The following is a 15,340-nucleotide window of genomic DNA, read 5'->3' as shown; positions in this document are numbered from 1 at the left end:
TCAGGCTATCTTTGGGAGGGGATCCGGACAAAACGTCCACGGACATAACGTCCACGGACATAACGTTTCCTTTGGGAGGAAAGGGTTTGAGGGATCGACCCATGGTATAGCTAAAAACAAAATTTCAAGCTATGGCAAGATTAGAAAAAGGGATGAGGGTCTGAACTCCCCCAGAAACAATTCTGACTTCAAGTTTCAAACCGTGGTTTTAGATTATCCCTGGAGATATTATCGGGGGGGGGGGGGGGACACGGGTTTGCTTCGCAAAATGTTAGAAACTGAAATCTTCAAGACGCCGGCTATCTATAGTTCTAACTATAGGTAAAGAGTGATGCTTCGTAGCCTTTTCCCCCGAATGTTGAGAAGCTAGGTCAGTAGGTGGGTATTCTCCTTTGGATTTTTTTTGAAATCGAGATGGTTTAAGGGCTTTCTCCGGAATTTTTCGGAATTCAGGCTCTAAAAACTCAAATTTAAGCAAGTTCTGTTCATAGCAGGAGAAGGAGGATGCTGAAATTCTTAAAGCACAAATCCTAAAACCACATTTTAAGGCTCTCTTTGGTTATGTTAGACAAAGGGGAAAGGGTTACCATCCAGAAGTTATTTAAAAGTGGCTTGCTTCTTAAAGCTTTCGAAATTGGGGTCCTGGAAAGGTAATTATTAGTCATCCTAAACTCTTTTTGGTTGCTTAACTTTATGTCAATTTATCACCTTCAAAATTTTTCGCCCGTGACACGAGCCCGTAGATACGGCACTGTAAACAACAATGAGCAAAATTAAGAGATCATGATAGAAGAAAAGAAAAAGATTGAGACTTCACACTTATACTGAGCGAAATAAATGAATTGTTAAGAGAATATTATTATTTGATGAACTAAAATAATTATGTGTATAAGAAAGATTTTAAATATCGCTTGTAATTTTTTCCTCTGAGTGGGAGGGAACTAAAAAACAGCCACCCATGCCCCGAACCTAACTCCCTTCCTTTTGCATGACCAAAGGTAGCCGAAAACTTTTTATTCGAACTTGAAATACAGAAAAATTCAGGAAAAAAATTGTTTTACAAAATCGAAAATCCACTAAAACTGCTTTCTGGAACTTCAGTTTCGAAAAATATCCATGGGTCCGTCGTCCAATAAGGTGGCCTACAAATGCATATTTTGGACTATAATTTCGAAAAATTTCAATGGGAGTGTACCTCTCTCCCTCCAACATTGTTAAAAATGGTCTAAAATGTACTTTTAAGACTTAAACTTCGAAAATTTTCCGGGTTGCCTTGGAAAGTACCTGAACCCCATCCCATACCGAAACGTAACTCGCGATGGCCTACTATCTATCACGTTTTCACAACTTCACTTTCGAGAAATTTGGCTTTCGCAAACTCCACCCCAAAATCACCAAAGAACGTAAAAAAATACCATTTCAGAGTATATAATTTCGAGAATTTTTGCTTTAAATTGTGTTTTTATATTAATAACACATAATAAATTCAAAAATTTTATAATGGGACCTCCTTGAACACCACTTTTTCCTCTCTCTACAACATCATTAAGGATAATCTACAGTTTTATTTAAAACTTCAATTTTAAAAAACTGCCTGGAGAGTCGCTGTGATCAAAATTTTTTTCCTTTTATCTTACCTAAGATAGGATGCAATCGCGTTCTTTGACTTCAGTTTCTCCAAATAATGTGACCTCCGAATATTTTCTTCCTAATATGATCAGGGATCGTTAGAATTGAGTTTTTAGAATTGAAATATCGAAAATTTTCCGAGGGTAAGCCCCCGGACCCCCCTCCCTTTACATCGTCGAAAAATTGCGTTTTCGGAATTAAAAAGTTAAAAACGTGTAGTAACGAAAACACGAGGGGCAATAGAGGGAGATCGTAACCATCGTAAAGCTCTAAAACTATATCCACATTTATGTATTCATGCATGTTATAAGTACACCTCCCGTCTCCATGAAGAAGGGCTATATTGTTTACTATATCATTCGAAAACGAGGGCCCCTTGGAAACATTTGCAACGGGCCCCGCGCTGGCTTAATCCGGCTCTGATGAGTCCTCTTAAGAGCTCAAAAATACATTTAGCATAAACAATGCCATTTGGTAAATGCACCGAAAAGATAAAAGAAGTTTGAAAAGAAATGTTTTACCGGATCCAACCCTGTGTGACATATTTCAAATTACTTAGAGTAAAGAAAATATTTTGAATCGAACTACATTATTACCACCGAGCGTGGACGTACCGAGAGGGGCGCAAGAAAGAGCAGCTGTCCCCACCCCTAAATTGGAAAATATTAAAAATAAAAAAAAAGTAAATATGAAAAAAAAAAAAAAAGATTAATTGACCTTTGCTTTAATTTCTCAATTTATTGATCTGGTAAAAGTTTAAATGTTCATGGCACAGCTCAACATGTTTAATGAAAAATGGATATTTTGGTAGTGCTTTTAATGTAAGCATTTGGGCCCCTCCCGAAACAGAATCCTGCCTACGCCAGAGAAAGGAAATGTCGTGGACACAGCATTCCCCTTCCTCACCAATTTCTTTTATTGTAACTAAAGGGGCTCATACACAAAGGGGCGCAGTTAGAGGCTCCCTGCCCCCGAAATGAGGGATTCTATTGTAGACGAAATAAGCTGACAAGTAACATTGACCTAGTGTCGCATGTCGATTTGAATTAAAACTTTGCACATCGACAGAACACTTACTATTAAACACGTACTTTTTTTTTTATCGTCAATAAAGATTTTTAATGGGGTGAAATTTGCCCCTAAATACTGTCAGTCCCACTTAATCGGGTAACGGATAAACGAATTCCTCGCTTTTCGAATAAAACCTCCTGGAACCGAATATTTTCCCATAGACGCAATGTTAACATACCCGGTTAATCGAATATTTTCCTCGGATAATCGAATAATATTGATCAGCTTTCGCAAATATTCTTGCTGACATTTTTAAAAAAATAAATTATAAATAAATTAAGTAAGGAAAATTATTGACTTAAATATGAAGTAATAGTTTTCGCCGCCAACGGGTGAGAAAAACAACATGTATATTACATCGAAAATGTCCACTATTCTATCAAATTTCTTTTGTCTTTGCCATTACAAAAAAAAAAAAAAAACAGATAGCGCATTTGAGAATTAAATTAAATAACACACACACACACAAAAAAAAAAAAAAAAAAAAAAAAAAAAAAAAAAAACAAGAAACACATTTTCAACAACAATTAATTAATGAAAATTAAAATGCAAAGCACGGTAGATGACGAGGAGGGGAAAAAAGAGAGTCAGAAAATGCGTTCCCAAATGACTTCGAACAAGCTATCCACTATTATGAACTTAATTCAAAAAATAATGAAGTTAGAAAAGATGGCAAAGATTTCATAACCTAAATTGTTAGCTACTTTTTTTTTCCTCATAGGGACTCGAGATTAATTATGAATCTATTTTGTCCTTTATTTATCTTATTTCAAAAACGTTTTACCAAAAACAATAATTATTCCCTTTATATAGCTATTGATTTATTATTGTTACGTTTTAAGATATTGTCATAGGCGGATTTAAGACTGAGTTCCTGGGGGGGCAGGATTTTTTTTTTTTTTGGAGAAACATTTTTAATTGCCCTCCCCCCTCCCATGTTTTTGTCTGTTTTCTGTGATGCGTGAGGCCATTCTTTACTTTTTTATGTGTCGTTTTCATTACTGTGTGTAATCATGCTGTCATTTTTAAATTGACCTTAAAAGAGAGGGGGCTGGTATGAAAAGAGTAACGCAGTGCTCCCTTTTAAGTGGGATATAGAATATCTCCAGTTTTAGGGGACCCTGGGGTTACTCCCCCGGAGGAAATGATCTAAAATAGATATAAAGTTCTGCATTTTGAAGTCTTATAAAGGTTAATTGGAAATAATAGGCAAATAATTTTTTTTTTAAGTTTTACGCTTTAAAAGTGCTTTGTGATGCAAGTTAATACTTTAAAAGAAATGGTGCACAGATTTAGAGAATAGGTATCAAGAGAGTAACATACTACCCATTTGAACAATTCTTAATTTATACATTTGATAAGAAATAAAATTGAAGCACACTTTGCTTAGGAGTTTCAAAGACTTGTCTAATTATTTTCAAGGTTTGGTTGGTTAGATTGGGTTTTTGGTTCAAGAGCCCTTGTAGGCTATACTGCGCCAATTCTTTTCAGGGATTTTAGAACCTATCAATAATTTGCACTTTCCAGCCTCTGAAATTGTGTAGTAGATTATGCACTTGTACAGTATTGTTCAAACTTTGTAAGAAACGGCTATTTTAAGTTTAAAAGAAAAAATAAACTTTAATTTCTTATTCAAAAAAGAAAAAATCATGATTTTTTTTTTGTTATAAGATTTCGGAAGATAAGTTGTTACTATATAAACTCCTCCCAAAACTGGGGAGCATTGTCCCCTTTGCCCCCTCCCCCCTATAAATCCACTCATGCTCTTCTGTACTGTTCAAAAACGAAAAAATAATAATTTTTTTTTTTTTTAAATTTTTGGAAGATGTGTTGTTACTACATAAAGTCCTCCCAAAACTGGGGGTGCATTGCCCCCCTCTGACCCCCCATAAATCCGCCCATGGATATTGTTGTCAATTTAGAAAAGTAAAGAACATTTCCCCCCTTAATCAAATACCCCGCTTAATCGAATAACATTTCTTATAACAGACGATATTCGACAGCGGAGCCAACAGTACTGAATAATTGGGATATTTAGAGGGTACAATACATTCTTCTTCTTTTTTTCTGTTCTTCTTTTTTTTTTTTTTTTTTCAAGTTTTAAATACAAAAAGTCAAATTATTATTAAAAATTTGAAAAAAACTAAACATATACTAAAACTGACGTGCTTCAGGGTTTTACTGAAAATACTATTAATGGCGGTAAATCAGTGCAATAAACGCACTTTTCATCGTTTCCATAGCCGCGCGCGCGACGGGTTAAGGTTACGAGGAACGATTTACCACTATAAATAGTATTTTCAGAAGAATGCAGAAACACGTCAATTTTAGTTCGTTTAGTTTTTTTTCAAATTGTCAATCATTATTTGAATTTTAGTATTCAAAATTAAAAATGAAAGAATATATTGTACTCTCTAATATCATAACTATCCAATATTTAGGGATAAATTTCATCCCGTTAAAGCTGTTTGTTGCCGATTTAAAAAAAAAAAAAAAAAAAACGCGTGTTCAATATAATTAAGTGTTCTACCGAAGGATGTGCAAAGTTTTATTCCAATCGGTGATTGACACTTTTGAAGGATTACTTGTGAATATGAAGTAAAGTAATTTTCAATCGATATTTTAAAATTGTGTACAGATTAAATAAAATTAGCCAAACATATATCGAAAAACATTCGAATTCTCATAAGCTGTAATCTGCAAAGACATTTCAGTTGGTGTCAAAGGTTAGTATTTGACGCCGAGGGAGGAACGCCGAGTAGAGTACAAAGAAATTGCCAAAGGGGTTTTCGGGGAAATTCTTTCTATGACTGGAAGGTTGTGGGAAAGCGAAAGACACTTGTTATCAACTTATCTTTTATTCGAGTTCTCGATTGCCCAATTCTAAAGGGATACAAAAAAGCAGTTTATACTTCCTTTCTGTGATCGAAGATTACGGGGACATACAAAACAGTTTAATACACTAGGTATTTAAAACTATTCACCGTATAGTAATTTAAATCAGTGTTTATTTTATAATTTGGTGTTTAGTTTAGTTGATTTTTGTACTGGAATTGTAAAATAAATTTCATTTCTATGTTTGGGTAGGAAATAGAATGTAAGTGTAATCAGTTATTTTTTGCTCTTAGTACCTGGGTATTTTTTTGAAGGCGTTTTTTTTTTTTTTTTTATTTAAAAAAAATTTATTTTTTGCTTTTTAGTGGTGTAAATAACACGGCGAGCGTCTCGGAGACTTCCGACGACTGTGAAGAAAGGCTTTTTCAAATGCGTAACTATGTACTAGTACCAAAAAAATTGTCTTCATCATTTGTTCAACTTGATCAAAGTTTGCTTTCCGAAAGCAAATGCACGGGTCACTAAAAAAAAATGAAAAAATAAAAAAAAAGAAATCGCTTTAAGTTTAAAATTGTAAAATTGTAAATTTTAGAATTGTAATATTGTAAATTGTAATTTATGTTTCGCAATTAGTGTCATGTAACTCGTGATAAAAGTCGCATGTTTCTTCACATGGCCCCGCTATAGATGAAGATTAAAAATTCCACTAGAATGAATTTTATGTTTGCTTCAGAGAATCCTTAATTCAAAATTTTCATTGTCATTACTCTTAATAATATATATTTTTAGTACTTTCTTTAACAATAGGTAAAGAAAGTATAAAACTTTGTTTCATGGTTTTCGTTTATCAATGGGTTTTATATTTAATCGTTTGTGAGGGAAATTGCATGAAATTTATTGTTTTACCTTTAACTTTTCCCTGAAGAACAAATGGGGTAAATCAAAGATTTGGAACTTAAGTTAGATCACCCCTAAACAAAACCACCACTAAACAAAAAAAATCATAAAAACCGGTTCACTAAGTGAGACGGTATACAAAGTTAATAAAGTACAAATCGATTTAAATGTGAGTATGATATTTGAAGAGTTCCCTCAATTTCATCAAACCTGAACTTGATTAACATTAGACCGCAGAGGAACAATGCTGCTTCAAACAAAAAAAAGACTTTTCCTTATCGGTACAGGCAGGGGCGTGCACAGAAAATTTGGAGACCATCACAATTGACTTTTCCGGGCCCCTCTCCATATTGTTTACCCCTATATTTCACCGTTAGTTACAAAAATATAGGGCCCCTCCAGGCTCGGGCGAACAGGTGTCCCTCCCCCTCCCTGTGCACCCCCCTGGGTACAAGTGTCTTCGAGTATTTATGGAACATTGTACAAAGAAAAAACAAATCCAACGAGTTCAGAACCTCCTCCTTTTTTTGAAGCCTCTATTTAATATAACCCTAATTTCAAACTGAACTGGCGGCATCATGAAATAGTAAATCCAGAATATTGGTCAAACATCAGAAATCATACACAGTTGTAATTTATATTATTACAGAATGCAAATTAAATCGTGGGGGAGGGGTGTTCTGTATTCAATTCCCCCTCAATTGAACACTAAATATATTTAAAAATTGGAATAATAAATAAAAAACTTTATATTTTAGTGCCGAAATAAAGTTATTTATTAGTAAATAAAATATTAAAGTAATTGATTCAACTATTAAAATAGCAAAATATATTCAATTTACTGATTTGCTACGCAGTAATAAATACATTAATAACACCTATAATAAAAAATTACCATGCGGCGCAGCGTTGAGAAAATTAATCAACCGTGTGCCGCGAGAATCAAATATCGTTTAAGAGAAAGTGAAAACCTTAGGTGTGAAAATACACCGATCACAGCAACACCACGTGACCATGACGTATGAAATTTAAAGTTTCGTGGATTTCTCCGAGACCCCTTATCAGATCCAGACCAAATTACAATGGGACCATCTGGGAAGTATACCCTTCCAAACAAAACAAAAAAAAAAACTAAAATCGGTCCAGTAGTGTTGGAATAATTCGAAAACAAATATGCATCTAGAAAAATAGAGAAAATTAAGTTTAAAAAAATGTTTCCCATGGAGGGACTTTTGTGGTTCAAATATATAAGATTAAAAAATACAATATCCTCTGTATTTCAATAACTCTTTTCAGAATTTTTCAACAAAACTTTACATATTACTTCCTCTCATAAAGGTCTAAAACTCATAAAAATTTCAGAGCTACATTTTCAAAATTAAAAAAAAAAATAATTTTCTTACTCCATTGTAGCATTGAAACAAAGCAAAAAAAACTTTAATTGAACGGTTGCTTCAATTTCTAATTTATCAATGAGTTAGATAGAAGATGAATACATTCTCTTTGAGAGCGCATTGAAGAGGGAAAGTAATTGGTGTTTATTAGGGGAAATACCGGTATCCTTTTAGAATTAAAAATAACAGTGCTGCCAAAAACTTGGAGGGAAAAGGGGGAAGGAATAGAACAGTTCCCTATTTGCCCAAATGATGGGTCTGCTCACACGTAACTATTTAAGTAATAACGTCCTCGTTCGACATTAGAAGTTGGATCTACTCTATTTCTTTCTCTATATACATTTAAGAAAGAACTGAGAGACCACCTAACTCGTGCCCCCCCCCCCCAACTGCGTTTGATATCACGACGGCTGTGAGGAGAGAGATTAATACTGAAGTGCTATACGGGTGTTCTGTAATATGCCGTAGCATTTTATACAAAATGTCAGGGCTTCGAAGGTTGTCCCTCCCCCCTTCCACCAATAATTAGGGTGCGGTGACGCCTATGCATCAATGTCCAGTGTAGCTTTTATTGTTATTTATTTATTTAATTTTGTGTGTGTGTGTGTGCGCGCCCCTTTGCGCGTGAAATAAAAAATGTGTGAGGCCGGTGTCAAAAAACATTTTCCAAAAAATATACTTCGTAGCATTTTTTCCATGAAAAGTGGATCCAAATATTCTCAAATTTTTTCACTCAAGAAACATCGGGGTGCGAAGCCAGCCGATCACTGACACAAGAGATTTGTCCGTTAACCTTTTTTCTTCAGAGCATTGTTAGGAACTATTCAACCAACCGAACGTTCTCATACAACTAATTGCCGTCATTAAGAGTATAAAGGAGTGTGGGGACTTATTCCTTCTGGGCTTGCAGTGATCTTGCCGATTTCTAATCGGACCTTCTGTTTTCTCCTGATGACCCCTAGACGAGCCCGGTAGGTCGGAGACAATATTGTTTTCAACAGGGGTCTTCCGTGGGAAATGACTGTTATGTTACGTGTTTTAGAACCTTTATTGTACTTCCTCTTCCAAGAAAAAGAAAGTGTGTGTGTGTGTGTGTGTGTGTTTCTCTTTCCTTTTTTCTCCAGTTATAAAGGTTTTCGCTTAAATCCGTGCTTTCGTTACCATTCGAAGCTCTGACTTTGAACAAGCTCGAACCCTTCAACTCGGAATGAAAACTGCTATTTACTTTTACTAGGTAAGTTGACTTTTTGAATTATTATTCACTTTTAAAACTTATTAAAAAAAACAGGATGTTTTTTTTTTTATTTTAAGGAAAATTTTACTAAAGTTTTTTCCTGTTGCAGTTTAGAGAAGCTCCGAATTTCAAATGCAGTATGCTTGAAGAAGAATTAAAAACTACCATTTTCACCTGCATACAAAGGTTTTAACAAGGTAAGTTGAATTTTGTTTAAATATTATTAAGTTTTAAACTTAAAAAAACAGCATGAATAATTTTTAAAATTTTAGGTAACTTTTACGAAAGTTCTTTTCTTTGCAGTTTGAAAAACTTATTAATGCGACGGAAATATTCTGCATTAATTTCAAGTAAGAAAAGCAAAAATATTCCCTTTAAATAACTAACATTGTGATCAACAACAAACCCTTTCTTTTTCACTCAGAAACCATCCTCAATATTTTTTTTGAAAGGGAAAATAACGAAATAATATTATTTACCTTTCTCTATTTCTATACTTCAACTATAGGGTATCCACTTTGATACCACTTCTAGCAGTTCGGAATTGGATTATTATTGTTGTTGTTGTTATTATTACTGCAATAATTTATTATTTGAATGTTTCTTATTTAGCTAGTACTTGCTTGAACTTTGATGAAAAATTGTTTCTAAAAATTGTTTTTAGTAATTTTGGTGTATTTATTTTTAATTTCGAAATTCCCTTCTTAGTTAGGAAAATAACGAAAGTTTTCTTTTCGATTCTGACTACTATTTCTCTACGTGTTTAAATTTAACTACACATTACAACACAGGTTGCTTGCATTAAAAAAGATCGTGGCAAGTCAAAACGTATCCTAAATTCTTAATACGTTGATAACTTTTTTTTAAATTGAAATTTACTAAATTTTTGTGCTCCTGTTTAAAATAAAACAATTTTAGCAAAGATTACATGAACCATAAGTATGGCGTCTAATCAAAATGAGTCCAATATTTTTAATATGATGTTAACTATGTTTTCTTTCTAAGTACTATACTGTTAATTGTGTTTTTGTTTAAAATAAAGTGTTTCCATTCTGATTGCTTATAGCTAAAATATTGTGCCAAATCAAAATTTATATTAAATCCGTAATATGATAATAACAGTGCTTCTTTTTTCCATAGTATCTCATAAACATTCGTGTTTATGTTGCGATGATAAAGATGTTCCTTTCCGAATGCATTTTACTACTATATTATTTCGTTTTTTGATTAAAATAACTGTCACTTAAAGTACGGTATCAAATAAATTATATCAAATAATTTATTAATACAATAATAACGATGTCTTCTTTTTGATTGTATTTCACTGTCATTTTTATCCCAGTTTAATATAAAATATTGCAACTCGCACTGTTTATATTTACAATATGGTGCGAAAATTAATGTTCACGTTCTTAATACGATGATAACAATGGTTGCAATTTATGTTGAATAACTACCTTTGTGCGTATGCAATGTGCGTAATAAATACCTTTGTTGAATAATTACCTTTGTGCGTAACAAGTAAAATAAGATATAACAACGTCAAAAAGCACAAATTGCAGAGTACCACAGACACGTGTTTCGGCGTTGTAAGGAATGCCTTTTTCAATGCAAAAGAAATGAGCTTATGGATCTCATTTCTTTTGCATTGAAAATGACGTTTCTTATAATGCCGAAACACATGTCTGCAGTAATCTGCAATTTTCTTTTTGACGTTGTTATTTCTTATATTACAATTCTGATTCACGATTCGCATTTAAAACGTGTCCAAATTTGTCATAAATTTGAAAAAAAAAGATGTTTTTTTTTTTTTTAAACTGTATAGATAACCATATTTTTTGTGCTTAAAAAAATAATACAAAATATGAATTCTTCTACATTTCAAAGATGGAGTGAAATATAAATTTATCCAAAATTCATAATAGTATACTATGATAACAATGTTTTCCTTTTTGATTGTATTTTACTCTAAAATATGGAATCCGAATTAAGGTATATCTGAAATTCTTTTTCGATGATATCATCGCCTTTTCTCCCTTTGGTATTTTACTACTATTGTGTTTAAAATAAAATATTTAAACCCACATAGCTTACATATGAAACATGGAACCTAGTACTGAATTTTATAATAAACATGTTTATTTTTTTTAAATTATATTTCAAATTTTTTTTCCTTTAAAAATAAAATAGTACGAATGAGATTGCTTATATTTAATTACAATAGGAATAAAACATTACATGTTTCGTTTCTTATTTGATCTATGGATGTTACTTAAACCATTGTAACTTATATTATAATGTTATATCTAAGAAATTTGAGCTCCTGTGCGAAAACTGATGTCATATTTGAACTCAGGGGACCAAATTCATACGAAAACAGCTCTAAATACCCGTGCACCAGCATGACCCTTCCTCTGTGATATTAGTCAGTTTAAAAACCGATGGAAAAATACAGAATGCATGATTTTTTCATTTAAAAATAATTTTACATTTTTTTTTCCTATTGCAGTTTTCAGAAGGTTTGACTTACAGCTGCAACATATTTAAACTGGAATGAAAAACCTACCACTTGCAACTGCATACAAAGGATTGTACAAGGTGTGTTTATTATTTAAATTATTACTCAACTTTAAAACTTACATTAAACAGCATGAATGATTTTTTCCATTTTATAAATAATTTTACAATTTTTTTCCCTATTGCAGTTTTCAGAAGGTCTGACTTACAACTGCAACATGTTTGAACTGGAATGAAAACCTCCACTTGCAACTGCATACAAAGGATTGCACAAGGTGTGTTTATTATTTAAATTATTATTCAATTTTAAAAGCCAGCTCAATCATTCCAGCCGAGGACTGCAGTTTCGAGCTTATTAGCACTCATCAGCCCGGCTTAGGAAGTGCCTGAGCTTGAGGTGCAAAACCTGTTAAGGAAGTCAAGAGTGCCAAACAAACTGGTAGCAAATATAGAATTAGCACTGCCGTTGCCCGGGCTATAGGGCGGTAACTTACTGAAAAAGGCATGAATGGTTTTTTTCATTTTAAAGTAAATTTTACTAATGTTGTTTTACTTGTAGTTTGGAGAATAGATTACTGAAACGTTAATATTTTGTATTCCGTTCAAGTTAAATTTCAAAATGCAAAAATTAGTTAAGAGATGTATTTTTAGAGAAAAACTTAACAAAACCATGTTAGCTGATAGTGAACACTGTCTTTGATCCAAGTGACTGAGGTCCATATCAGGAGATGTGAGAAGAAATTGATCCTTCTTTCCAAAAAATTTTATTGAGCCAGTTCTTTATATATGAGCGAGTGAGAAGTAAAGGGATGTAGTGGACATTTTCAAGTTTTGAGCAAAACGCGTTGAAAGATCAGATCATAGATAGGCTTTCATTGAAATTTTTTTCTAAATCATGCTGTATAGCAGCACCTACCAGGACTACTAGTACTATCTGTTGCATCGAGACAGAGGAGAGGTTTACCTACCATTTGTACTGGTTATCTCCAAATTTTTTAATTTGTCACTTACATTCCTTTGCTTCTCACTGCCTCGTATGCAGTCTTTAAAAATGTTTTTAAGAGCACAACTGGAAATTTTAAGTGTTCAAGCTTCCTGAACCTTTTGGTTAGTCAGGTCCTAATTGGGACCTTTAAATTACTCAAAGGAAGAGAAATTGAAAGCTCTGATTAAACAAATAAGAAATATCGTGTGATAAATAATTATTAATTCCGGTTATCTTATTTTGATAATGGGTGATGAATGATTGTCAGCTCTTACTTTAGATTGAAAACGAAAATCCGAATCTATTGTGATTAAAAAAATATAAAAAAAACTGAAATTAGATATTTCTGTATGCATGTGTGTTTGAATTCAATCTATAATTAAAATTTCATTTTCAGATTTTTTCTATCTGGCTATTCTCGGGCGGTGAAGTAAAATGTCATCCCTTCAGTTATGCCAATGAAAACAATTGCTTGAATAGAAACTAAAATGAGGTACTGCTGTGTACCCTTTTGTAACTCTAGACAAGGGGGACCTATAAACGTATGCTTCTTTGAATTTCCATCAAATGCAGAAATCAGAGAAGCATGGTTAAAGGCTATATCCAAGGAAGGAAAGAAACATGGAAGTGTTTGGGTGCCCACCGATTACTCATGTGTCTGTGAAAGACATTTTACAGATGCTGATTTTAGCAAAAGCACCCTCAAAAGAAAAAGATTGCTTCCGGGTGTCATTCCAACCATTTTTGCAGGCTATCCAGCTCATAAATTGCCACAGTCCTCTAAAAAGCGCAAGCCTCCAGCTCCAAGAATATGTGACAGTCCAAGTTCAAAAAAAATTCGTTTGGAAGAACCAAGTTCTGAAACACGTGATGTTGAAATATCTGAGGAACCGGTCCAAAGTGCCCATTGTGACACTAAAAGAAAACGAGGAGTTCAAACTTCAAGGAAACTTCACAAAAGATTAAAAGCATTAAAAAAAGTAAATAATAAATTGCGTAGTAAAATTAAGAATTTAAATAAAAAGATTTCTGCCTTACAACCAGAAAAAAAGAAAGAAACTATCGAAGAAAAGCAACTAAAGAGAATAATGGGGGACAAATCTGAAAACAAAATTACTGCGATTATGCTAATGGAGCAAATTTTAAACTATGGAAAGAAAAAGATGGCTTTGAACCACACAGCTCTCAAATTTTATATTTTGTGGCAAAAACGTTCTCCAAGTGGTTATGAATTCGTGAGAGATATGGCCATTTTTACTCTTCCTCACAAAGCCACACTGAAAAAATATCTTGGTTATTCTACAGGAGAAACTGGAATAACGTCATTGATAAAATTACGCCTTCACCACGAATTCAAAAATTTAACACATGAAGAAGAAAAGTTTGGCTCTTTAATAATAGATGAAATGGCTATAAAATCAAAATTAATATATGACAGGAAGCTGGACATGTTTCATGGCAGCTGTGACACTGCAGTTGAAGATTTAGGGCTCAGCGACAGGCTAGCAAGCCATCTTTTGTGTTTTTTTTTTAAAGGACTGTCAACTAACTACAAAATACCAGTTGCATATTTTTTTACGAATCAACTTACTGGCAATGAGTTATATGGATTGACAATTTCTGTCATAGAAAATGTCGAAAAGGCTGGGTTCAAGGTAATAAGACTTACAACAGATAATTTAAAAGTTAATGTTGTTTTGTTTAATCTGCTGTCTGAAGGTTCAGCAAAACACATGATTCCACACCCCTGTGACCCTAGCAGACCACTTTTTCTGAGCTTTGATCCTTGCCACATCATTAAAAATGTGAGAACTCAGTTTTTACAAAAAATGTTTCATTATAAAGGCAGAACAATAAGTGCAACACACTTAAAGACTCTATATCGACTGCAAAACAGGCAAGTTGTGAAACCAGTTCGCTTCTTGAGCTATAAACATTTGTTTCCTAACAATTTAGAAAAAATGAATGTAAAGAGAGCCGTTGAAGTATTTTCTAGCAGCATGACAGCTGGTTTGGAAACGATGGCAAAAGTTGCTCCTAATGCCACTTATGACCACAGTAGCTTATCCGCCACCATACATTTCATGAAAGTATTCAAACGCTGGTTTGACATTCACAATGTCACAAACAAGACCTATGGTCATTACAGCCGCAATGATTCCTTGTTAGCTTTTTTTTCAGATAATGATGAACGGTTAGACTGGTTGGAAACGGAATTTCTTCCTTACATCAATTCTCTTCAGTCAGCTGTGAGTGATAAATCCAAAGAGGGCTTTAGCAATGAAACATTTCATGCTCTAACTATTACAACCCTATCAACTGTTCATTGCGTTAAATACTTATTGAGAAATGGGTTTCATTATGTGTTGACAGAAAAACTATCGAGTGATGACATCGAAAAATTTTTCAGCAACCTCAGACACATGGGAGGTGGAAATGATGCTATGGACTCTCGCTCGTGTCTCCATGCAATAGAGACAACATTGAAAACTGGCATCATTTATGCATCAGTCCACGGCAACACAGGCGGCATCCAAAAAAGAAATGCAGCAAATTCATCTTCAATGATACAGTTGGCAAGTCCAGAAACAGAAAAAGAAAATTGCCCACTTCCTTCAGAAGTCATGGGAATACTGAAGGAAGAAATAACCAGTAAGTTTTTCATTTTATATTAGCTCTATCAGTTGAATAAATTGTTTCGCATGCAATTGTTGGTAAATAATGCTTTATCTGATTACATTGAAAGGCTATATAGGCTTTCAATGTAAAATGTCTATA

This window comes from Uloborus diversus, chromosome 8 (genome assembly GCF_026930045.1).
Source record: "Uloborus diversus isolate 005 chromosome 8, Udiv.v.3.1, whole genome shotgun sequence".
Lineage (NCBI taxonomy): Eukaryota > Metazoa > Arthropoda > Arachnida > Araneae > Uloboridae > Uloborus > Uloborus diversus.
This window is presented reverse-complemented; position numbering follows the sequence as displayed.